Raw genomic sequence first — 26173 nt, 5'->3', positions numbered from 1 at the left:
GTATTCACCTTACTTCTCTAGAGAACACTTCAGCTGTTTGAGATAGGGTCACAACAGGCCCATCTTAAAAAGTGTGTCTTTGTGCCTCTGTCATCCCCTTCTTTCTCCTCTCCCTGATTTGCATACAGCTCACTCCTGACATGTATATTTCAGCTTCTCACAAGTTTTCCATGACCACACAACTTAAAGAGCCATGAGAGAGTCCCCATAACATGAAATAGATCCATCTTATCTGCCTGCTGTGAGAACCCAAGTTCCTCAATCAGGAGACTCAACTGTCCTAGCATGCACAGCCAAGATGCAACTGAGGCCCTAACTCCTTTTGGAGAAAATACAGAAGCACTGAAGGTGGCCCACATGCCAGGGTAATGTTGTCACTGGGCCATTCCCTTGGATGCCCATTAGAGTGCAGTGTATTTCCAATGGCTCCACATGACTATATTTTGGATTGTTATAAACGAATAGAACTCTTTTCCATATCATTCATCTGCAACTTATTTCTAATTGCTCCAAGTGTCTGGCTCCAAGTGTCTGATCATTCTTTCATTTGTCAAAACTAGAAAGTCAACCATGTCAACTGGCGCTTCATGGTTTACTGAGCTAAGTTTACTTATTTCTTTGTGCACTCTCAAATTTGAGATTGGGGAACCCATGAATTGTAAGGCTTAGCACATAATTGACATCACATCAAATGTAATTGATCATTTTTACTCTTTTTGCACCATGTACTACAGAGCTAAGACTTCTAGACATGTACATTTTTCTATCTGAAGATTGACCATATTTTATTTTTATCCAATAGTACATGTACATGTTGAAAACTATTCTAGCCACTTCTAATGCTAACAGAGTGGCCCTGCTAGAACTGTCTAATGATGCCATATTGCCCCCTACACAGGCACTTGAACACATGGATAATGAATGAAGCTGTCCTAGTCCACAAAGGAGACTATGTTAATACTGTATATCTATATCTATGCTTCCTAAATAAGACTTCAGAGAATTTGATTCTACTAAGGTTAAAAATTCTAAGATTCAGATATGTTTTATAAATAAAGTTTCGTACCTGCTGGTAGAGGTCCACAATGCTGGTTTGGCTGCCATCTGTTTTTTTTAAATGTATCTCGGAGAGTCTGATCTTCATTGACGGCATCCACCCTGTAGGTTCTGTTCTTGTATCTGTGGTGTAATCCCAACATAAGAGGGTATTCCTGACTTAGTCATTGCATTAAAAAGTATTTTTAATCCTCCAAGTAATTGGAGGATATATTAATATTCAATTTACATTCTGTACAACTCACCCATTTAAGTGGATTAGCCAATGGCTTTCAGTGTATCTGCAGAGTTGTACAATCAACCATCTTAGTATATTTCTACCTCCACAGAAAGAGCATCAGAACCACAAGCAACCACTTATTTCTACCCCAGTCTCCTAACCCTAAGTCAGCTAGAAATCCACTTCCTACCTCCTAAGACTTGCCTTCTCAAGTATCATGTGAATTGAATTATACATGTAATCTTTCCTGACTTTCACTTAGCTTTATGTTTTCAAGGTTAATTTGGGCTGTAGCAAGTCTTGGTAACTGATTTCTTTCCATTACCAATTAATGTCCTATTATAACCAGAAGCAATGCCCCATGTGTATAATCCCAGAGACTAGAAAGACTGAGTTAGGAGGATGGCAAGGTCCAGGCCGTCCTGAGCAACTTAGCAAGACCCTGTCACAAATAAAGAGGGGGCTGGGACTTTAGCTCCGTGGTGGAGCACTGCCTAGCATGGGTGAGGCCCTGGGTTTTGTATCTAATATCAAAATCTTATATACATGCAATGCATCTGTATACACACAAATACATACATATTTTCTGTTGGATGGTTGTATCACATTTGTTTATCTGTATACCACTTGATGGACCTTAGGGTTATTTATACTTTTGGTAATTATGAAGAATGTTATGGACAATCTAGTACCAATTTTGGCAGGCAAAAATTTTCATTACTTGGGGTGGGGCTGTGGCTCAGTGGTAGAGTGCTTGCATAGCATGTGTAAGGCACTGTGTTTGATTCTCAGCACATCACATAAATAAATAAAATAAAGGTCTCTCAACTAATAAAAATATTTTCAAAATATTTTTAAAGTTTTCAGTTCTTTTAGATATATAACTAAGAGTGGAATTCTGGGTCATGTGGTGTGCTATCTCTAGTCTGACATTTCCTCAAATTATATTTTTCAAAGAAACTACATTATTTTACATTTCTACTGCAATGTAGGAAGGTTGGTTCTACATTTCCCAATTACTTACCAAGTTGTTAATATCTGGTTTTATTTTAGCTATCCTCATGGATGTGGAGTAGTACCTTATTTTGAGTCTCACTGGCTGATGATGTTGAACATTTTTTTTTATGTGCTCACTGGCCCAGAATATCTGCTTTAGAGGAAGGTCTCTAGAGAAAGGTCTACTCAGATGATGTGTCCTTTATTTAAACATTGGCTATCTTTGTGTTGGGTTCTGTTCTTTATTTGTTCTGCATACATTTTCTTTTAAGACATGTTACTTGCACATATTTTGTCCTTGTCTGTCAGTTATCTTTCCAAATTTTTGACAAGATACTTTGAACAAAAGTTGTTAACTTGAAGTTCAATCTACTTCATATTGTCCTTTATCACTGTGCTCTTGGTGTCCTATCCAAGAGGAGTTTGCCTAATAAAGTCAAAATTTACTCCTATACATTTAAAGAAAATCCCCCTTTAGCTCTTATGTACATATAGGTCTATTTTGAGTTAGTTCTGGAATTAAATTTGGGTAAACTCTGTGCATTGTGTGAGGAGTCAGGTGGATATCCAGTCACCCCAGCATATAACTGAGAAGACTTTTCCCCCTTGTTTAATTATCTTGACATTCCTGTCAAACTAAGTAACTACAAAGATGAGGGCCAACATCTGGACTAAGCTGTTTTACAGTGGCCCGCAGGTCAATCTTCGTGCCAGTATCACCCTGTCTCAATTATTGTCACTTTTTAACAAATTCACAGTTGGGAAAAGTGAGTTCTCCAACTTTGTTCTTTGAAGATTGCTTTGGTAAAGTAATTGGTTATTCAAATCCACTGTCTTATCAAGTTAATACTTCTTGTGTAAGAGAAAAATTAAGATAAAATATTCCCATAAAAAGTAGCCAATGCATTATACTTAAGTGCTGATTTTTAAAATAGCCAAAAAATAAAGAGAGAAAAGAAATGCAGAAAAAACATGCTGCTCTGGGCAAGCAGACCCAATGAATGGGCATCAGGGACTGAGGGACAGTAGACCCTCTACCAGCTGTGTAACCAGATGAGCAGCAAATAGTTCTTATGAGGTAGAGTTCATACTATTTCTAGATCTAAACTTCAACCTTCAGTGATTCAACAAATATAGGAACATCTTTTGTATGGGCAGAAGCAGTAATCAAATTGATGATTGTGTAATATTTTTTAAAAACTTAGACTTACTTTGTAAAAACAATTAACCCAACGAATTCTTTGACTACCTTCTCTTTGGTATTTCTTGCAGTTTTTTTTCAAATATCTTCATTACAAAATCATAAGTAGTTTCCATTCAGAGTACTTCATGGCTCAGGTTGGCACAGAGAGTAAGGCTGTTTTCATATGGAAGAATGCAAGGAATATAACCAGACAAGATTTCCAACCAGCAAGCAGAAAAAAACTGCAGGACAGGATGAAGGTCAAGCTCTGCACATTAAGCAAAGTGTTTCAAGGACTGAGCTCTGGGTCTAAAATAGATAAAAGTCAACTGGTTTTGATTTCTTAATTTTAGCAATAATTTCACATATATATGTAGATATATATATATATATATATATACATATGTGCACATATATAGATACATATATACATATAAATATATGTAGACATATATATGTATATGTATTATATATTTTATATTATACATATATTATACACAAACATATATGCACATTTCAACAAATAATATAGATGTAGAAAATAAGTAAAATTGCTATTAAAATTTTTTCAGAGAGAAAATAATTTTCAAATTTTAGTTGATTTAGGCTTCGTACATTGTTTATTCAATAACTGAATACTGGGGTTCATCCCTAATATCAAAATCTTATATAAATATAATGTGTATATATACACACGAATCCACACATATTTTCTGTTGAATGGATATACCCATTTGTTTATTTATATATAAGTTGATGGACAGAAGTTTAATTACTTTGCAAGCAAAGGAAAAATGCAAGGAACTCTTGTCCCAGAGGCTGTGATTCTGCACAACAGGGGGAACAAAGTGTTTTGAAAGATGGGATTTCAGGTGTGCCCGGTCCTATTTCACTTCTTAATCTGGGATATAATCATTTTTTAACTCTTCTGCTGCCATCTCCAACTCTAAATTTCTTCACTCCTGTGGTGGGTGTGTGCTCAAGGACAGATAACTGAATGGGGTCAAAAAGTAATCCTGTTCCAGGTTAGGGATGGGGAGAAGGGGATGGAAAATATGTTGATTTTAAAATAAGCCTCCGTGGCAGAGCATCAGGTTAATATTTTCAGTATAATTTATACTTAACTGAACTTTAGTTGTTCGTGGTAGATGAGTGGTATTATTTAAAAGGGCATCACTTTTATACCAGTTCAAATAGAGCAACTTTCTAAAAATAATATGTTAAATCTGTAGAACACTATATTTTCCACTTTATACAAATTTATAGTTGTTGAAATCAATTTGATTCCCGTCCCTGGAACCAATTTGTTTCAAATTAATCTGCTTCAGGGTTCTAGAAATTGGGGAATCAACTGAAAGAACTATTTGTTTCAGAGTTGGGGAGCTGACCACCTGGGAGGATAAGGAGGTGTTCAGTGGTGGAAATGTGGTAAGCGACACTCCTGAGTGAGGGAGCAAAAAGTCCAGAGGGGAATAAGCAGGGTCTGTGGGAATCTGGCATGTCCAGGGCAGAAAGGTATATGATGGGTGGGAAGGGAGATGGAGCTGGAAAGAGAAGCAGGATCACATACAGGGGAGATCCCACAGGACCTGATGATGCCCAAGAAACACTTGTTGAAGAAACAAAACAGAGATGGTAGGAGCCAAAGGAGGAGGTTTGGACCACATGGTTCTTCTAAGCCATTTTGTTCCCTTACAACTAGGTAAGACACTTCTCCAGGGTAGGGATGTCCAATGCACACTGCTTCACTCCCTGCTTCACTCCCCACTGGAAAATGGCTCCCTAACAACTGAAAACACAAGTAGAAGCTTCTGAGGGTGTAAGAACCCTTTCCTGAGAGCTGCCTGTGAGTTCACCACACAAAGTTGGGAACAGACAATTCTATGGTGGACCAGTCGTTCATGGAAAACAACATGCTCAGGAGATGTCATAAGATGGAGTCCCTTATTCCATCAACTGCCAACTACTCTACAAGCACCAGCCCAAGAATTGCTGATGCTCAGAACCCGGTGATGTCATCTTTAGAGAACAATGGGACTGGGGCCTTCTAGGGACTCCCATTGGTGGGGAGAGTAGTGGGTCAGTTCACTCTTTGCAGAGCTATAGGCCTGGTAACCAGAGTGAACCTGATGGATTCGCAAAAGGAGGACCTGGGCCTCCCTGGCCGTAAGTACACCCAGTCCTTTTGAGTGTGAGCCACAAACTTTCAGGGAAGACCCTTTGCATGGATGGGGTGGTGGCTGCCTGAATGGAGTGCTATTTAGTTAAGAGACAGACTCCTCTAGGAAACTAAGGACTCCTGGAAGGCAGAGACCATGTTCTGCCCAAGCAGAAAAGATACAATTGAGGTCCTTGCCCTTAGTGAAGCTTCTTGGTCTGAATGACTGCATGGGTCCTGGACTGGAGCCAGAAGGCCTGACTGGAGTCTGGGCAGGTCTGGCCCCTCTACACCTAAAGTTCCTTATCTGAAAAAGGCTAATGGGGTCTCTTATGTGCCCTGCAAATATAGCTTTGACTGAATCAGGAAATTATTAGGCATGTCTTTGAGAAGGGTGGGAAGGAATGAGAGGATGAATGAGCCAAATCCAGGAGAGGAATGAGACACAGTTCAGGTCCCAAACTAGAGCTGTCAGTCAGCTTGCCTCTTTTCTTTTCTTTTGTTTTGTTTTTCTTTTTTTCTTTTTTTTACTGCTTCAGCGTGGGTCCCATGGTACTTCGGATTGTTGGGGCTCTGCACCGTGATAACTAGTGGCTGCATCCTCTTACTCCACTGGAGGAAGAACCTGCGGAGGAGACAGCGTGCCCAGCAGTGGGTGGAGGTGATGAAAGCTGCCACCTTCAGTTACAGCCCACTGCTGTACTGGGTCAACAAACGACGCAGATATGGCATGACTGCTGCCATCAGAATAGACCCTCCCCGGGCTGTTGACAATACTGACATTCAACTCCAAATTCCGGATCTTCCTTCAGAGCCGCACCCCCGTGAAGACAGGTGTCATGCCTTCAGAGACAGCAGCCCTGAGGCAGAAGCCCCTGTTACCCTCCAACCTGCTCTGGTGGTCCCACAGCAGCCCTCACCTAAGGGGATGCCAGAGCGCCAGACCCCATCGCCCTTCCCCAGTGACTTTCCAGAGATCCCCTCTGCCCCTCCCCTCCATACCCTGAACTTTCCTCCCATGCTGTCCCACTCTGCCTCCTACCCCTTTCTCACGGCTCCTAAAAGGAAGGTCCACTTCTATTCCCTTCCCACACTGGCCAGAGGGGTGAACTGACCAATGTGTAGACTTTTACTTCAGTGTCGAAGCCTCCTGTCACTGAACGTGAGAGATTCAGGGGCCAGGTATTATAAAAAGGAGTCAAAGTCAAGACTGTGTTCCTGATACACAGGTCATAACCCATATAGATGTTACATAGTAAAGTTTTTTGAAAAGTCAGAGTCATTTGTGTCTCATTTGACAGTAGGAAAGCAATGTCCTTCCCCAGTGTGATGGTGGCACAAGTCTCACCAATACAGTGAGAACTGGAGGCTGGGCTCTGAAGAGACACATTGAGCCAATACTTGTGGATGAGCTCAATTCCCTCCATCAAGTATTCAATGTGTTCAAGACCCTGGGCTAGGTCCCCAAAGGCACTGCTCTTCTGCAGGATGGGAAGTCAAATTGCCACAAGAGTAACAATTGCCAATGGCACACAGCTACAGCCGTCCACAGTGGCTATGCCACTGGCCAAGCAAGTCATCATGAGGTCAGTGAACCACACCACACTATGTGCTGACTGGGCGATGTCTATGATGTATCGATTCTTAGCTGGTTGTTTCTCTACATTATTTCTAACAGAACAACACTGCAAAATGGTTATTATGATTTTTCTTTTTCTGATGAGGAGACAGGTTCCAAGGGAATATGCCATTTCTTTTTTTGTTGTTATTTTTGCTGATCCTCTTCTCCCATGTACGTCTGCCTGGCATTACAATTCCTGGTCTTTCCACCCCATGATATCCCTTCCCTAATCATGTCTTCTTAAAACATCCTCGGTGAATGAATGCTTCACTGTGTATGGAGTGTCATCAGCTTGGTCTACAGATTTGCTTACTGAAAGGGCCGGTGGTAACCACCTAATATTATATGGAGTAACACATCCAAAGCACTATCTTAAGATACCCACAGCTGCACAAAAGTTGAGTCCCAACTTTTTGTCATTCTTCTACATGGGAATATAAATAATTTTTATACTTTCTGAATAAGGTCCAAAAAGGAGACACAAAGATAATTATCAGATATTTGGCCCCAGTTTAAAGAAAAGAAAGCCTGAAAGCCTGATTCTGTCACACAAATTTTTCCCATTTACTTTGAAAATGAGCAAAACCACTTACCATATTTCATCTAAACTTTAAATGTACACGTCCCTGAGAGAAGTGTCTGTTTTTGCCTATTTTGGGGTGTGTGGTGTGTGTGTTTGTGATTCTCAGAAGTTAGTAAACATGTAGCCAATTTTTTTCTTTTTTACCCCCTGTGTGTGGGCTGAAGGGCTTAGATCCAGCAACTGCAAAGAAAGCCTGATTTCTATCCACATGACCTCTAGCAATATATTTTAAGCAATTTTTATTTTTTAAAGTTAAGTGGAACCATTTCTTCCTTGTATAAACATGATCTTATATTGTATCTCAAAATACAAAACAGGACTACGCAAATCTTCTCTGGAAGAACAAGGGCAGAGGTTCACTTCTCCATCACCTTGCCCCCTGGTCACCTTGCCCCCTTCAACTCTGCAGAGACCTAAAGCCCCTGACATATAGTCTTCACTGCTTCACACCCAAGACTCTAATTCTGAAGGTACATTCTAGGACATTAATTTGTGTCAATGATCAGTTAGCCCCTGCTTTCAAAGGGGGACAGAAGCCATGAACATAAATCAAAGAAGATTTGCTTTCTCCTAAAAATCAAGGGAGTGGGGGGAGGCTTTGTAACACACAGTGACCAAAAAAACCAAAATGTTTTATTCAGATAAATTGAAATGGCTAGCACTGATATAAAATGAAGCTCAAACTGAGTTTTTTAAAAAAAATTGGAATTCACCCTGTAAAATGAACCAAAATGGCTTATGTGTGACAAAAACAGCTGCACTAGAACAAAAGTAGACTTGCATTATTTCATATAAGAATACAAGTTAGGTTAGGTTCATGTAACAAAAAATACATGTTCTGTAAAATCTCAGAATACCCAAATATGTTCTGGTTTGGATATGATAGAAAGAAAATCTAGTTGGTGATGGTAAGCAAGCCAATGAGATGCACAGCAAATAAAAAGCTGTCAATGAAAACTACTTGACAGGACACTGATCCCATGGGAGTCAAAATTCTCCACTGTGACCAGCAGCACTAGCACAGGGGGGAGGAGGGGTTATGTGCAGCAATGCAAAGAAAGGAAACTGCTATAGAATGCAAAACAGCCAGCAGCAGAGGAAGGGTGCCCACTCCTCAGCTTTGTTGCCTCAGACCCACTCCTGGGTGCCAGGTACATTGCAGCATCTTGAAGCCAGGCACTTTATTCCTCTGGGAATTCTACAGGACCTGGTACCTCTCTGAATAATGAAGAAGCTCTTTAAGTAAACATTATAATTCCAGATTTTATATATATATATATATATATATATATATATATATATATATATATATATATATATATATATATATATATAATCAGAAAGCAATGCTTTGGGAAACTAAAGAAAGAAGAAGTAGGAGCTGCCACACAGAAGAGCTAAAGGATTGCAAATGAAATCCAAACTCAGATCACTACCCAATCTTTCTCAGAGAGCTGAGAATGTGGCAGTTGATGCTTGACTATAGCTCAACACAAGGACTAGGCTGGGTAAAATAAAATAATTGATTATTTATGGATTTTTAAATTGGAAACTTAAAATTGCCACTGTACTTACATAGTTGCTTTTCCCATAGTCATGACTCACTATTTCAACACAGCTCCTAGTATAAAGAAACATCCAGTCATTTAGTGACATCACTCTAAGTAAGGATGTAATTGTTGATCCTCTTAAACAATCTGCTAGTGGATCAGCCTCAAACTGAAAAAGAATCACAAGACATAAATTACTGCTTTTTCAAGATCAACATTATCCAAGGGCATTTACAGTGTATATTGGTGCTATTTTCTTCTGAAATCTCATAATTCTAGTCTTAACAATGAGTGGATTGGAACTTGGATTCTATCTTGGGTGATATGAAGTTTTCGTTGAGAGTCCATTAGACTGAGATGATTCCAGGGCTTCAGCTTCCTCTACAGGTACATGGAGAATTAATGTAAAAATGTTACACGAAAACTAGGAAACAGTTTAAGTTTTTAGTAAAATGAAACTAGGAAATTTACCAATTTACAGAAACTGCCAACCAACACCTATGTAGGGTCTTTTGACTCTAGTCAAATATTTTTTTTTTTCATTCTACTTCTACATCAGCCTATGGAAGCTCACTGCCCACACTGCTGCCATGAAACCCTGAACCTCTTCTGGTTCTCAGTGCTGCCTGATTCATTAATCCTTCTTTGCTCTGATACTGTTAAAACTTTAGACTTTCCTTTTAACATAGGTTCCTCTGCATCATTTTGATTCTATGTATTTGATCCTTAGGAATACAATTGGGAGATCAGTCTTCCAATTGCCATGAGCAAATGTCTACAATGTTAGATAAAGAGATGACATAGCTCCCTATAGCAAAGTGCTCTTCATACATTCTGATTCAGTGTTTGCCTGTTGTCTCAAAGGAAAAAAAAACAGGGATACTGAAAAGAGCAACAGTCATAGCTATAAACATGACTGCATGGGTTCCTTTGTGCATTCCTCTTTATTTGACCCCACAATGACATGAATATCTTCAAAATCCATCTTACTGATTTGTAATGTTGGAAGAGTCTTACTTCTTTCAAAGTTCCTCCTAAGAAAATCTAGGTCAAACCTAAAACATTAGTATTTTAAGTTCTCTTTGTGCATTCTGGGATCTGAAAATTAACATTCCTTTTGTGATCAATCCAAGGAAAATAATCAATGACAATTAGATATTTGCAAATCAGGACTATTTTCCTTGAATAAATTACTGCCTGTCCTCAGTGTTGAAATACTGAAATTCACTAGTGGATGTGTTTCTCTTCATGATGGGAGAAGCTAGCTGAGGAAGGATGCTCTGTGTTCCCTGCTGGCAGTTTACAGTATGTTACTGAGGAAGGATGTTCTCCCTCATTACAGGGATTTAAGCTAGCAGCTCAGCAAGAGCGTCTGGGAAGAATTATCTTTCCCTATCATTGTATAATATGCACTTAGTCCATAATATAAAAAAAAATCATGATCTTTATTGTTGAAATTTAAGAAATTAGAAAATATCATGACATGAATGCCATTATCCAGCCTTCCCTCTGCAGAACACCTGCCCATCTGGAAACATCCATGAATCACTAACATAAGCCCCCTGAGATCAGCTTCCTAAGAGGTAGGGATTTGGATACAGAATCCCTCTTTCTTCTCACTGAACCACTTTTTAAATACAATCACTTTCTTTGCCTCAACTACTTAGTTGTCAGTTGACTGGTCAGTTGTGGGGCAAGAAGCTGGACCTTAACCCTGGTAACAATATAGAACTCTGAAATAATCTTGTCCCTGGATTCACATTTGTTCAGGCAAAAGCATCTCTCGTTCATTATTCCTGCATCTCCTAACATTACAGAATCAGAAAACCTGGAATTGCTCACTCTCCTCCCCAAAAGAAAACCATTTTCTCAGCCAGGTGCAGTGGCACATGCCTGTAATCCCAGCAGCTAGAGGGGCCGAGGCAGGAGGATCCCATGTTCAAAGCAAGCCTCAGCAATGGCAAAGGGCTTAGCAACTCAGTGGTACTCTTGTCTCTAACTAAAACACAAAGTAGAGCTGGGAATGTGGCTCAGTGGTTGATTGCCCCAGATTTCAACCCTGGTACAAAAACAACAACAACAAAAAGTTCTAAACATTAGCCATAGGCATTTTTTAATAGAAGAATCTAAGATGCTAAGGGATATACACAGAGCTCAACCTCTGTGCACACACCAAGCAGGCACAAGCACAGTCAGAAAAATAGTACTTACTAGAGTCTTGACTTGACAAACTCCTTCAGTACTGTCATCCTTCTCATGGGACTGTCTCATGCCTTTAGACCAGACCTCATCATTCTACAGTCTTTACACATTGCATCCATTAGACCATTTTGTAAAAAGTTAAAAATATGGCTACACAAGCAAGGATACATTTATATTAGAGAAAACTATGGTAGTGAGAGTGGTGGAGCCCCACCCAACCAACTTAGGTGTTACAATTCTGGGTCATAGACTTCTGCAAAAACACTATTTCTAAATCATGATTAAATAGTGACTTATACTTTTTGATATTAATATTCAGAGACTAAACTGGGAAGGGGCTCTATCACTGAGCTACATCCTTGCCCCTCCCCTTTGTTTAGGCAGGGCTTCACTAATGTGCCTCAACTGGCCTCAAATTTGTCATCAAATTTGCCTTGGCCTGTGTAGCTGTGATTATAGATGCACTCCATGACAGCAGCTAAATCTAACTTTTAAAGACAGAGTTGTCTTCTACAGAGACGACATCAGTCACCATTACCTGTCAGGTAGCACAGCTCAGCAAGATGTACATGTGAACCAGGAATAAGCCTATGGCACTTTTTCCATCTGCCTTTGCTGACCAAGAGACCATCATTGTGGTTCCTGTTGGCATACATGGCCCACATGGCATACATCCCACAAAGAATTACACTAAAGTGACTATTCTCTTTTCTACCCTTGTATGCAGTGATGGCTGAGAGACACTTAAGAGTATACAGGGCTCACTGACCTTGCTTTGAAAATTCCTAAAGCACTCTGAAAACTTTTAAGAACACTTGCACTCATGGGGAAGGGCAAACCCTGACCCCTTTTTAAAATTTCAATTACAGATCTACACCCAACATTTCTTCTCGGTCTTTCCCCCTAAGCTCATAGTTCCTCTTTCCAGGAGGAAAAGACATTTTTAAAACAAGATGTCACAAACACCTTCCTACACTTATCCTGCAGTTCTCAAATGGCAAACTGCCTTTCCTCCCAACAAAAAATAGTGATTCTGCTAGAGCGTTCCACATCACTCATCAACAAGGACCTTGCAAATGATAATCTGTCACAAAGATTCTGGCACCGGGTGTTTCTTAAGCACCTGGGAAGTTCAAGAGTCCTCACACCTCAAAGAAGACAACTTCAAATCTGGCATTTGTGATTATTCTTCTTAAGCTAGCCTCCTAGTTTCAATTCTTAAGATACTGATGCAGGTATACATGTCTTTTCCTAAAAGAGGTTTGTAATTATTTGCTGAGAGCCACAACCAAGTCAAGATGATGCCTGGCTCCTGTGTGGCTCGGCCTGGAGCCAGCTTCCTAGCCATCTTCTTGGTGATCCTAAAATCAATAATAAAATTTATCTTTTTTGGTGTTGGAGAGTAAACCCCGGACTGCTTACCTAGTAGGCAAGTGCTCTACCACTGAGATATACTCCCAACCCATTAAAAAAATCAGTTTTGGGTTTGCGGCTAGGGCTCAGTTGTATAGAGCTCACCTGGTATACATGAAGCACTGCATTCAATCTTTAGCAATGAATAAAAAAATAAAGGTATTGTGTCCATCTAAAACTATATATATCAGTTTTGACACCTTCCTCACATATCAAGTTATAGGAGCTCAACATGTTAGAAAGGGGTCAAAACTTATTTGACACCTGAAGAAGTTGAATGTAACCTTCCTTTTGCTGTAAAGATATTAATTACCAACATAGAATAAGGTAAAAATTATAAGATGATCCCTAAGTAGAAGACACCTTACTAGCATGTTTATCTTTCTTTCCATTCCTCTATGTCTTTAATTTCATTTTCTTGACTTAAGATATTAGCTAGGAACTCAGCAAGATGTTAAAAAGAAGTAATAGGGGAGGATACTCTTGATTTTTCCTGATCTTAATGGAAAAGTTTTAAGTTTATTATCATTAAGAATGATGTAGGGGTGATGTAGGACAGCCAGCGCCCAGGTGGTAGGGGCAGCCCGCCAACTGTGTCAAGTTGCTAACATTGAACTAGACGTCACCCAAGCCCAAGGGTGAAAAGTGATGAGAAGGAGGTTCAGGTACCACAGGGTTGCCTAGGCCACTGGTGACAAGTCCCTGGTGCAAGCCCAGGCCAGGCCTCTGTATTTCTAGGCAGATAACAATGGTTGGCAAGAGCCCTGCAGCCCCGCCCTTTGTGGAATCTGAGTGCTTGGGTCATAATTGACCCCCCCCCCAGCATTCCAGGAGTTTCAGAGCAGAGGTGGATAGAGACAGAGGTGGTTTTCAGAGGTGGATAGAGACAGAGGTGGTTTTCAGGGGTGCATAGAGAAGGAGGTGGTTTTCAAAGGTGGTTAGAGACAGAGGTGGTTTTTCAGAGGTGGATAGAGACAGAGGTGGTTTTCAGGGGTGGATAGAGAAGGAGGTGGTTTTCAAAGGTGGTTAGAGACAGAGGTGGCTTTCAGAGGTGGATAGAGACAGAGGTGGTTTTCAGAGTGGGTCTGATGGCTCACTGAAATTGTGGAGATGTCATCCTGGTTTAGAGGCCTAGGTTCCAGCTTGGGCCACACTTTGGGTCATGTGGGGAACAGCTTGGCTTCCCTCACCGGCCATATGTTGAATGTCACCAAGGACATGGTTCTAGATGATTTCGAGGATGTAGAAGCAGTTTTACCTAGTTATTGGAGAAAGAACATTGAAGATACCAAATGGATGATCAGATATGACAATGAAAGACTTAAAAACTATTGTACTGATCTGGAAGAAAGGTATGCAGCATCCGAGCTACAGATCCAACATCAATCTGCAAATTACAGAAATGAACTGGAAGAGAAAGAAGTAGAAATCAGGCAACTGAAAGCAAGGCAGTTTGTACTAGAGGATGAGTTGTTGCAGTTGAAGTCAGCTGCCCAAGCACTACATTCAGGAGCTGGTGGTGTACCATCAACCACTGCCCCGTCTTCATTTGGTCATGAGATCAGTCATTGTTCAGCTTTTCCTGGTGATGACATGGGCTTCAGTGACATCATTTCAGCACAACAATAAATTAAGAGACTTTCAATTGAAGTTTCAAGACTTGAATTGGAAGTTGGAGCGCTAAAGCTCAGGTACAGGCAACACATAATTCTGATCAAAGTGAAATTTGCAAACTACAAAATACTATTAAGCAACTTGAACAAAACCAAAATCAAGACCTTGATAATCATAAAGATGAAATTGCAGTTTTTCAGAATGTACATCAACAGAAACTGGCAGAGATGAGTCGCCGGTATCAAGAGGAACTAAATGACTCTGAAGAAATAATTAAAAAACTTGAAAATCAGTTACAACAAGATGACTCTGGAGTAACAGTAACTGATGAGTCTATAATCTGTGACTTGAAAAAAACTATTCAGGTTCTACAAACTGAAAAACTAGACTCTGCCAGGAAGATAGAACAACTTGAGGATCAACTAAAAGACATAAATAAACAATTATCTTTGGTTACAAAATGATATAGAGGTCTTGAAGAGAGAAAAAGAGCAGCTCAGTGTGCAAAAGCAACAAATAATGGAACAGTGTGAAAACTTGAAGCTGGAATGTAGTCAATTGAAGCCTGCTGTGATAGAGCAGAAAGATGAGGAAATTAAGAATTGCAGAAAACCAGTTAACAAATAAAAGCCCAGTTGCAGGAACACACACACAACACTCCAGCAGACAATTCTGATAGTTTTCAAAAAACAAAAGTCAAAAATCTTCATATAGAAAACGGAAGTGAAAAACACAACTATGAAACTGAAAAAGGAGTGAAAGGAATCCAAGAATGAGAACTTGAAATGCAACTTGTAAATGAAAAGAATAGATCTTTAACCAACCAGATTAATCAGCATTTGGTAAACTCACTTCAAGTTGGTAAACTCACTCAAGCTATTCAGCAGGAAGGCATGGAGATACAAGCTCTTCAGGCAAAAATTTATTAAAGAAAACTTGATATGATTCCACCCCAGCTCTTGGCTGTGTCATCACGTACCTCCCAGTCAGCAGAGGTCCAAGAGCTGAGACAATCACTGCAAGAAAAAATGGCCACCATTAGGATGCTCCAGGAAAATAACCACAGGTTGTCTGATGGAATTGTTGCCGCCACAGAGAGAGAAAACAAAGGACATGAAGAAATGGATTCTGAAATTAAAGAGCTCAAGGAAAAACAAGATGTGTTAAAAACTTTACTGAAGGAAAAAGACCTCTTCATCCAAGCCAAAAGTGATCAGGTACTTTCTTCAAATGAAAAGCTCACTGACAAAGTGAACGAAAACGAGTTATTGAGGCAAGCAATAACAAACCTAAAAGAGAAAATATTAATTTTAGAAATGGACATTTCTCAACTCAAAGGTGAAAATGAAAAAATGATAGAAACATCCCAAGAAAAGGAAATGGAGTATCAAGCATTACAAGAGAATAACATGAAGTTCTCTGTGATCCTTCTAGAACAAGAATACAAGTGCCACTTCATGAAGGAGCAAGCTCTTGCCTTTGAGCAGCTGTTACTTTTAGAAAAAGAAGATGGCAAAGCTGGGGACTTAAGTCAGCTTTTAAAAGCACTTGAATCCATGCAGGAGAAGACCATCCTAATTCAGCAGGAGAGAGACCAAGTCACCTTGTCTCTAAAGCACCAACAAACGGCAAACCGGACTTTAGAGCAAGAGGTTCAACACTTATGTGACAAAGAATTACACTTAAAGCAAGAGGTACAAAGCCTGAGGAGCCATCTTCTAGAATCAGAAGATTCTTACACCCAGGAAATTTGAGCTGCAGAGAAGAGAGAGAGGAACCTGAGAGAGAAAGTCACACTACTGGAGGAAAAGCTGCTCTCCTCTTCTAATGCAAGTCATCAAGCCAGTGTGCAGGTAGAGTCCCTGCTGAAACAGGTGTGCTTCCTCTCCCAAGAGAGGGATGAGAATACACTGCAGCTTTCGCTCTACCAGGAACAAGGAAAGCAGTATGCCATGTCACTCACTAACCTGCAAAAGGTTCTAGAGCATTCCCAACAAGAAGAAAAAGCTATGTATTCCACTGAATTACAAAAGGAAAGACAACATACAACTGAATGGAAGGAAAAGGCAGAAAATCTAGAAAGAGAGGCATTGTTATTACAGGAACGCTTGGGTAAAGCCAACCATGTGTTGGATTCAGCAACCAGACTTACACAACAGTTCCATCCAGAGGAGGAACAGATTGAACAAAGTGAGCTCCCACGTGAAATATTGGACGATGCCCAAAAGAAACTGATGAACTTGGAAAATGGTACAGAAGGAAAAGTGGACAAAGCCTTAATGAGAAACCTGTTCATTGGGCATTTCCAGACACCGAAAAATCAGCGTCCCAAAGTGTTAAGGTTAATAGGAAGCATCTTGGGCATTCAAAAGGAGGAAAGGGAGCAGTTGTTGAATGGAGATGATGGTGGTGTTACTAAGTGGATGAAGAGTTGGCTTGCAGGAGAATCCCAATGTGTCCTCAACACACCTTTGACACCATATGAGCAACCTGGGCTTAATAGTTCTTTTTCAGAACTTTTTGTCAAATTTCTGGAAACAGAATTTCATTCATCTGTTCCATCACCAAAACTTTCTGCTCATGCCATGAAGTTTCTAGACTCCAGAGGAAGGAGAAAGGAACGTGCAAATGTACCAAGAAGTGGGACAGACGCCTCAGAATTCAGAGCTAGTAGAAGAGAGGCTGTGAATCCATTCTTGGCACCGCGTTCTGCGGCTGTGCCACTGATTAGCCTAGCTGGACTTGGACCTGGTGGACCTGAGAATCTCCTTTTGAATCCCATCACAGACTTCATGCCCACCTTTACACCATTGCCAGTGTCGCCGGACAATAGCTCCAGGGTTGTACTAAAGGACCTTTGAAAGCAATTCAAAGTGATTCTCAAGCCAGAGATGAGTTAGCACTTTAAAGAAGAAATAAACATTTTCTTCTTTTTATAAAGTGGCCTTTACAAAAAGAAGTTGTGTATTTGTAAGGACAAAAAAAATGTTGATCCATAGAAGTACCAGGTATTTTGTCTCCACCTCCCCATTTTTAGTGTGTGTTTGTTTGCTGTAGCACTGTTTTAAAATAAATTTTTCTTTGTTTACTGTAGTCCCTTTTTTCATATGATATTTTGTTCTGATGCTATCAGGTAATCAACAGCAATAATAACTATAGCTCCAACCCCCCTTCTTAGGATTATATTTGTTAAATTCAATTATATTAAGATAAAATTGATACATTTATATAACAGAGTAGAAGAAATATCCAACCCATATGAAACCCCTATGAAAAAGATACATACCTCAGAATTTGGGCTAGCTGAAAACAAAATATGATGTAGCAAAAAGTTGTGAATTCTTTAGTGAATAAAAGAAAACACTGTATAACTACTAAAAGAAAATTACAGTGGGAGGGCCTGAACAGGAAGTTTAGTGGATAAATTCTAAGATTCTTTTAATGCAAATACTATAACACCTATCCATTTTACTTCATTGTATAAAAATCATTTGATGTTCATTTTGTTTTCTAGATGTTAAATAAGTCCAGAAGGAAGATGGCTTTTGTCAGACCCAAAGTATAATCACATGCATCCTTTTTAATTTGTAAGAATGTATCATTAAATAATCTGGACTGTTTACATACTTTGCTCTGGGCCCTTCAGTAATGCTTATAAACACATTTTTAAAAACATTTGATCAAGAAAAAAGTGGGATAGAGAAATAAAACATTTCAAAGTTTTGAAAGATGAAAAAGTTAACAAAGGGGCAATTAAATCCTTTCTTATTTTGGTAAATTAATGTAAAAGATAAATCAAAAGTTTCTAGCTTAATTCAAGTGATATCAGAGAATTGAGAAAGCAGATAATGTAGCAAATGCTTCAGTGACACCTGTAATTTCTAAAACCATTAACATTTTTATTAAAATTGATTCAAATGAAATTTAATATAAATTAAATTATTTAACATAAATCAAATTATAATTTATTATGAATTAATTTCAATAATTTAATTTATTTCATTAATTAAATTACAAATTTAATTTATTTCATTAATTAAATTACAAATTTAATTTATTTCATTAATTCATTTTATTAATTGTTTTTATTTATTAATTTAATAAAATTATGATTTTTTGGGGGGGCGGGGGGGTTGCTTTACATTCTTTCAATTAAATTCTACATTTAATTGCCAAGGAAGTCACAGGCATGAAAACCTCAAATCAAGTTTCCCCTGAATTAGGATGGACAGACGCTGCCCTTACAGGCACTTCTGGGCTGGGAGGGGGCGTTTAAGGGAGCTCAGTTCACAGATACTGCACACGCCCTGTACAGCACTTTGGAGGCATTTGGAGTTGCAAAATAGAATATACAAGTCCGTTTCACAAAATTCTAAAAATAAAATGTATCCTGGGCTATCAATAAAGCATGGAAAAAATCATATTAAAGGAAAATTATCAAGAAAATCCCTCCAGGGTAATGCTGCGAGTCCTAGTCAGGGAAGGGGGCCATGTGAAGAAACAGGGGGCAGGTGATCTAACTTGCCAGCTTGGCCTCCTCCATGCTCATGCTGCTCTTCCAGCTGCTGGCCATGGAGGCTCCCAGGGACACGGAGGACAGGAGTGGGTCAGTCACCCGGGCAGGAGAGAGGGTGTCCTCCGTCAGAATCTCTTCCAACTTGGACCCCATCTTCTCGGGGATGCTGTAGGCCTGGACGCCCTCGGCCGCGGGCCCTAGGCTGCTGCTGAAGGCCAGGGTGCTATCTGTAAGGTCCAGGCTGGTGCACGCCAGGTCTGCCTGGTGCTGCAGGAGGTTCTGACTGCAGTTCTCCAGTACCAGCTCTTGCTTGATGATCTGGTTCACCAGATCCGGGGAGCAGAGACCCGTGGATGGAATGAGGGAGAGTCCGTGAGCCTGGGCCTGCATCTGGATTCTGAGCAGCAGTTGGCGTGCTCCAGCTTCTTCCACCGGCTCTCCAGCTCCTTGGCATGCTGCTGCTCTCGCTGCAGCTCCGGGAGGTAGTACATGGACGCCTTCAAGATGGTTCCCTTGTTCCAGCTCGAGTTGGGATCATTTGACTTGGGAATCAAAGTACCTAGTTCATTAATGCGGTCGTTTATGTTAATCTTCTTCGTTCAATCAGGTTGTGATTGTCCTCCTGCCTCTCCTTTGCCAGAGCTATCGCTTCCGACTCTGTGAGCTCCCGCTTGATGTTGGGGAGATTGGCAGGACAGGAATTTCTGATCCTGAGGTAGGGGAGAGTGGGGGGGTGGCTGGGGTGTTGCAGGCCTTGGCTGCCTTAAAGGTGGATCAAGTTTCCAGAGACAGATAACGTGTTGTGTTTGCCATCTGCAAGGCGGGGTCCATCAAGCCCAGGATTTCCTCATTATAACTTGATTCCAGGTTAATGATGTCATCAAGGACATCATCCATCTGCAGCATGAAGCCCATGGTGTGCATTCATTCTGGGGCACTCGCTCTTTACCTGTTTTGCTCTTCAAACTTATATAACCGCTCTTTGTCACAGTTGGAGTTAAGCGTGAGCAGGGCCATGGGGCTGTTGGGCGTGCTGCTTCCCAGCACCGGTGGCATGACGCAGTCGCCCGGCTGGTTTGGACATGGCAAGCTCAGGATTTGGTTGGCATGTTTATTTGCTAAATTGGTAGAAAAGTACTGTTTTACCTGCTACCGCTGCGCTTCCTGTATGTGGTATTTGTGGGGTTTTCGAGGTGGGTCTGCACCTTAAGGACTTCCATGGGCACCTGGGTGGCAGAGAGAAGGGTTGTGGGTGCGCTGATGTTCATGGCTGGTGTCTGGCTCACGGGCACTCTCTGCTGCAGGAACTGGGCCACCTGCAGCTTTTGCTGCTGCTCTCTGCACTCCTGCTCCTGTATCTGTACAAGCCAGAGCTGCTGGCTTAGCAAGATGCCTGATGTCATACTGGAGGAGTTTACCAGAGGCTTGGAGGCCCCTGGATGCTCCACAGAACTGCTGCTCTTCAGGGGCTGACTTTTGAGTTCCTAGTAGGTTTTCGGCTCTTCCTGAAACTCCTCCCTGACTTCGAAATCCAGCATGATCCCAGATTCCCACTGCATGGCTCCAGCTTCAGAGGGCAGCGATGCTCTGAGCCAGGGCAGAGCAGGGCGCCCAGGGAGGTGGTGGCTGGTCCTGACATGCCCTGCAGAGCTCTGCGCAGCCCACCTGGCCAAGTTGGCCTCTATGAGTTTTTATTATGAATGGATATTGAATTTTGTCAAGTAATTTATGAATCAATTTATGTGGCCAGGTAGTTTTACTTCTTCAGATTTTTAGTAGACACATTATTTTTCATATATTGAAATTTTATATACCCAGGCTAAACTGCAATTAACCATTATGTATTATTTAATATGTTGATGGAATTTATTCTCTATTTTGTTGAAGATTTTTGCACATTTGTTTATCAAGGATATTGTTCTGTAGCCTTCTCTGCTAGTTAGCTTTTTCAAAATACCTAATGAGAACAACTTAAAAGAAGAATAGTTTACTTTAGGTTCATGATTTAGAGGTTCAGTTCACAGTTGGTCAACTCCATTGCTCTCGGCCTGAGGTGAGGCCTAGCATCATGGCAAAAGAGTAAGGCAGAGGACAGCTGCTTTCCTCATGGCAGCTAGGAAACAGAGAGGGGGCAGGGTAGGAAGCTTCAGGGAAGTTGCACCCTTCCAGGGCACACCTCCAGTGAACCACCTCCTGGAGCAAATTCCCACCTACCTACAGTTACCACTCAGTTGTTGATTCAAAATAGGATGAAGTGATTCAGTGACAGCTCTCATGATCTCATCATTCCACCTCAATATCCCTGCATCAATCCAGGAGTTTGGGGGATACACCTCATTTTCCAAAAACTGAGTTCTGCCCCAGGTTCCCATAGATTCCCATTGATCAATCACTACCTACGTACAGGCACAGGTAGTGACCTGATCAATAGGAATCCTAAAGCTCAGGAAATGATGCTGTCAAATTAAAAAGCATGAGGTTAAAAAGAATCTGCATAGCTAAGGAAAGAGGAATGTGAAGAGAACACCTACAGAATGGGAGAAAATATTTGCTAGCTACTAGAATATATGAATAAGCTCAAAAACTTTAACTCCAAAACATCAAATAACCCAGTTAATAGATGGGAAAATGAATTAATCAGTCATTTCTTGGAAGAGGAAATACAAATGACCAGCTAATACATGGAAAAAAAAAAGAACTACACTGAGTTTTCATCTCACAACAGTCAGAATGGCAGCCATCAAGGATATGAAGATAATAAATGCTGGAGAGAATGTGGGGGGAAAAGAGCACAGTTTCTGCTCTTAAAAATGAAAGGATTGAGAAAGAGGAGCCCCTCTCCCTGATGGCAGCAATGTCACACTGCATCCTGGTCACCCTGAGCCTCTGAGTGCCCCCTTCACTCTGCTGTGCCCACCGTCTGGACCCTAGGGAGAACGTGACCTCCCTGGCCTGGGACCCTTCAGGACCAGCTGAGGTGATCAGACAGGCTGCCATGGGATTTGCCACCCTTGGCACCCGGGGTGAGGAGGGCGGCAGTGACTGCAGCTTGAGGAACAGCCGGCTGTCGGGCCGCCATCCTAGAGCAGGTCCCTGCAGCACTGGCTGCAGCCTTAATTGGGAGCAGCTGTGTAATTGCTGCCATAAACAGTACTGTCCTGGTGGTGTGGCCAATTATGGAAGATGGACGATTAGGGAAACCCCACCGTCCCAACGTAGTAGAAGTACTGCCCAGAGGGGCACAGAAAGGAAGCACTCAGTTTCTTGTGGTGACAGGATCAGCACAAATGGAAAGAGGAAGGCGACCCCCAGCCAATTAACCACAAACCCTGGTCCGAAGACTGCCAGCAGGGTCGTCACCTCTGAAGGGAAGGGGCCAGAGTGTCACCATGACACATCTCTAGGAAAGGCTTGTGTGCTAGGCTCCACTCCCTGCCCCCTCACCTAGCCTCTGGGGGACTCACTGGAGATGGCTTAGAGACATGGATGAACATGAGTAAACAGGTCAATGACACGAGGATACTTCCACTTCTCAACAAATGGACAGAGCTGCGGCTTTCTTCCCTGTCCCCGTGGCCCACAGACATTCCATGGACAAAAATGGGCAGGCCCTGACAGATGAGAGAGGGCCCCTGGGAAGGACCTCAGGACCCAAGGGAAAAGGTGGTGGTCAGTCCCCTGGGCTCTCCTTTCTGTTTTCTATCTTAATCTTGGAGCTGAAGGAGCCAGAAAACGAGAATTCCCGATGAGCTCAGGCAGAGAAAGGAAGGAGGGAAGAAAAGGGAAAGGGAGGCAGAGGAGGGAGGCAGGGAGGACAAGGAAACCATCCTGATAAACATGGTCACTTAGAAAAGCAGACCTGGTGTGAAGACACCATAGACCAGAGGACTCCATGCCCATCCAACAGCCAAGTAAAATCATGTGCCCACGCCAGACCCCCAGACCCAGTGCCCAGGTCCTACTTGCATGCTCACAGGACTGTAGCGAGGTGCCTCAACACCCCTATTGTGCTGGGGTCAGAGAAGGCCAGGTGTTTTCCGTCCTGAGACCTCCATCCTGCTGGCTGGTAACAAGCCACCATCCCTATCCCTTCCTAAAGCCTCCCTGGGAACTGCGCAGGAGGAGGTGACTGCAGCCCCCCCCAGCAGTAATGAGATATTCTCCCCATCTCTGCCTGCCCACTCAGGCCCTAGGGGGCAGTGAAGAATCCACTACTGCCCATGGTGATGGGGCCACCTTACCCCAGTGGTGAAGGCCTGTGGGGAACTGGGACTCCAACCCTTTTAGAGTTTGTATCTGGAATGTTCCTAAGGGCTGCTGGGTTGAGGGCTTAGTTTTCACTGGTGGCATTATTGGGAGCCATGGGAAGCCTCAGAGGGTGGGTTTAGCTGAAGTAATTAGGTCACTAGGGGTGTGGCCTTGACATGTGTAGGAACTTGGCATTGTCCCCCCCTAACTCTTTCTCATTCTCTCTCTCTCTCTCTCTCTCTCTCTCTTTCTCTCTCTCTCTCCTTCTTGAGTGCCATGAGGTGAGCAGCTCTATTCTGTCACATGTGTCCCCACCATGGTTATTCTTCCTCCCCCTGGACCCCTGAAATGGGACCAAGTGACTATGGAACCATGAGCTAAAATAAATCTTTCCTCCTTAAGTTAATTTTCTGAGGGATTTTGTCAAAAGGAGAGAATGGTGACTGACACAAACCCCCACCAAACAGTTGAAATGTGACCTCCTCGGGTGTCAGCAGAGACAATCTGGGGTCGTGGGTCTCCCCTCAGGTGCTAGCAGAGGACAAGAGAAGCCATAGGACTCCCTCGCTGGGGTCCTGGACATCCACCTCTGCATGGCAGACACCAGGAAATATTCCCTTCTTTCCACACAAGGTGTGTCAAAGAAAGTCACCTAGGACAGGACGTGTGGACAAGACAAAGGGCTTCTGAGCTTAATGCCCCAAATTACAAGCCATAATGAAAATCACTTGCCAGAAAAAGAACCAGGAAGATCAAAAGCCAACTGAAGAAAGGAAATCTGCAGGAGCCCAGGCAGAGAGAAAGGAGGTGCTGGACTGTTGGACTGAGATTTTAAAGCTGCTCTGATCCAAATGTTCCCGTGAGCAATTACCACCATGCTCCAGTTAACACAGACAAATAAGAAGCCTCGGCCAAGGAACAGTCTTAGCCGAAGTAGGAGATACAGCGAGGAATTAAATGGGAATTCAGAAGCGAAATCACAGTAGCAACAACAAAAACCTCACAGATGGGCACTCGATGGTAGATTGTAGAATGGTGGCGGGGGGGACAGAAGGACAAATGGGTGGGCTGGAGGAGAACAGCACCCACCACACAGCCAGAAAAGCAGAGGCTAACAGAGGAACCCAGAAATAACCACACTCTCGGGGCCCCAGGGGCTGTGTGAATGTCTAATGTCCTCAGAGCTCCGGGAGGAAAAGGGAGCGGGTCAGAGATAATTGCAGAAATGGCTGAAAACATCCTAAGTTTGCCAAGAGAAATAAAAACCTGCAAATTCAAGAAGTACACCTGTGGGCCCTTCTCCAAAGTTCCTCAGAGAGCCAGCCTCTCCTACCCACTGGCTTCACTACTGGCCACCACAGCCACCCGAGTTATTGCAGAGAAGCCCCACTCTCCTGTCCACACAGGAACCAGACAAGACTTTAAATACAGGACACCTGATCTCATTCCTCTCATGGGAACACCCATCGGGCTCTCATCCTATTCAGAATTAAACTCAGGTCCTCACAATGCAAAGCCCAGTCTGCCAGTCCCCAGCATGCCCTCTCCACTCTGTAGTCTGTCACTGGTGCCCCTTTCCATCCCTGTGGTAGTACCCGGCCTTCTCACTTGTCCCTGAACAGACCAGCCCCAGATGGCCTCCACCACTCACCTGGTCTCAGTTTTCTGCATTGTTGCTGCCTAATGGAAGACTTTGCTCTCTTGGTTTCATTAGTTCTCTGACTCGCCTAGTGGAAAATAACCAACGGGAGAATAGAAACATTTCTCTTTTGTTTATTAGGTGACACCCAGAACAGATCCAGAGATCAGGCACCTAGTAAATACCTTTGAATAAATGAGTTGAAGATGACTGCTAAGCCCGTGGACCACAGCTTGTCTCCACTTTTATCGAGTGAGGAATTCTCACGTGCTAAGTGCTGCATCTCCAGTTCCCCCTCAGGGTCCCACACAGAAAGTGATAGTGTCATCTCCCTCACAAAGCTGCAGCAATTGAGAATTGGGAAGAAGAAGAGCGAACAAGTTCACAAAGCTAAGAAGTGATATTAAGGCCCAGGCATGGCTCTGAATCCCAAGTAGTGGCTTCTGCTCTCGGTGAAGCAGTGTCCCTCCCTGGCTCCTCAGCTTCCAGACATGGGTATGAAGTGTGGTTGGGAGGGCATTGCACGTTAGACTGGGGAAGTACAGTGAATCTCATGGTATGTTTACCTTTTCCTGCAGGTTTGACATTTTTCCATCAGTAATCTGATCCCTGGAGCCTCTTATAGACAATATTTATCAGAAGTTTCACCTCTAGCCACGAGATGCAAGTCTTCCAATGAAATCAGACACTTGTAAAAGGGCAAAACTTTTGGTGCACCTAATTCTAGACAAGAAAGGCAGGGCAGGTGCTGTCACACGCCTGTGCATCTTGTGGCTGTCTTTGCTCAGCAATGGACCCCACATGCTGTGGTTGTCCCCCCAAGACTACACTGCCTAATGCTTCCCCAGCCTTCTCAGTTTTCTATACGTACCAGAGATGTCTGCACAGTGATGCTTTCTTCAGAAGGAATCTGTCCTTAGATTAAGGCACAACGGTGCCCTTGCAAAACAGCCAGCAAAAAAGTGTACAGGCCTTGGTCTAAAAGGTGAGCCTGAGATGGAAACATCAGTCTTGAACTAGACTGGCTAGACGTCCCCCACCAAACTCACAAGGCGTCTTCGCCCCTCCACCAACTGCAGTCCCACTTGGTGGTTCCCTGTGTCTGAAGCTCCAGTTGCCTTCACCAGGACCTCAAATCTGACATCTGTCACCTCAGGCTTCCTCAGCATGATGT

The 26173-nt window shown here is 42.3% G+C and overlaps 3 pseudogenes; 2 read left to right on the top strand and 1 right to left on the bottom strand.

Annotated features, from left to right (window-relative positions):
- The first annotated feature begins 5356 nt into the window (after positions 1-5356).
- LOC144370646 (testis-expressed protein 38 pseudogene) lies at positions 5357-6727 on the top strand (annotated as a pseudogene).
- A 7346-nt stretch (positions 6728-14073) lies between these two features.
- On the top strand, positions 14074-17496 carry LOC144370638 (thyroid receptor-interacting protein 11 pseudogene; annotated as a pseudogene).
- Positions 17497-18727: 1231 nt separating this feature from the next.
- Positions 18728-20832, bottom strand: LOC144370057 (microphthalmia-associated transcription factor pseudogene; annotated as a pseudogene).
- Between the last annotated feature and the right edge of the window lie 5341 nt (positions 20833-26173).

The sequence above is a fragment of the Ictidomys tridecemlineatus genome, chromosome 2, assembly GCF_052094955.1.
Source record: "Ictidomys tridecemlineatus isolate mIctTri1 chromosome 2, mIctTri1.hap1, whole genome shotgun sequence".
NCBI classification, from domain to species: Eukaryota; Metazoa; Chordata; class Mammalia; order Rodentia; family Sciuridae; genus Ictidomys; species Ictidomys tridecemlineatus.
Note: the sequence above shows the minus strand (reverse complement) of the source record. Positions and strands in the feature narration are given on the sequence as shown.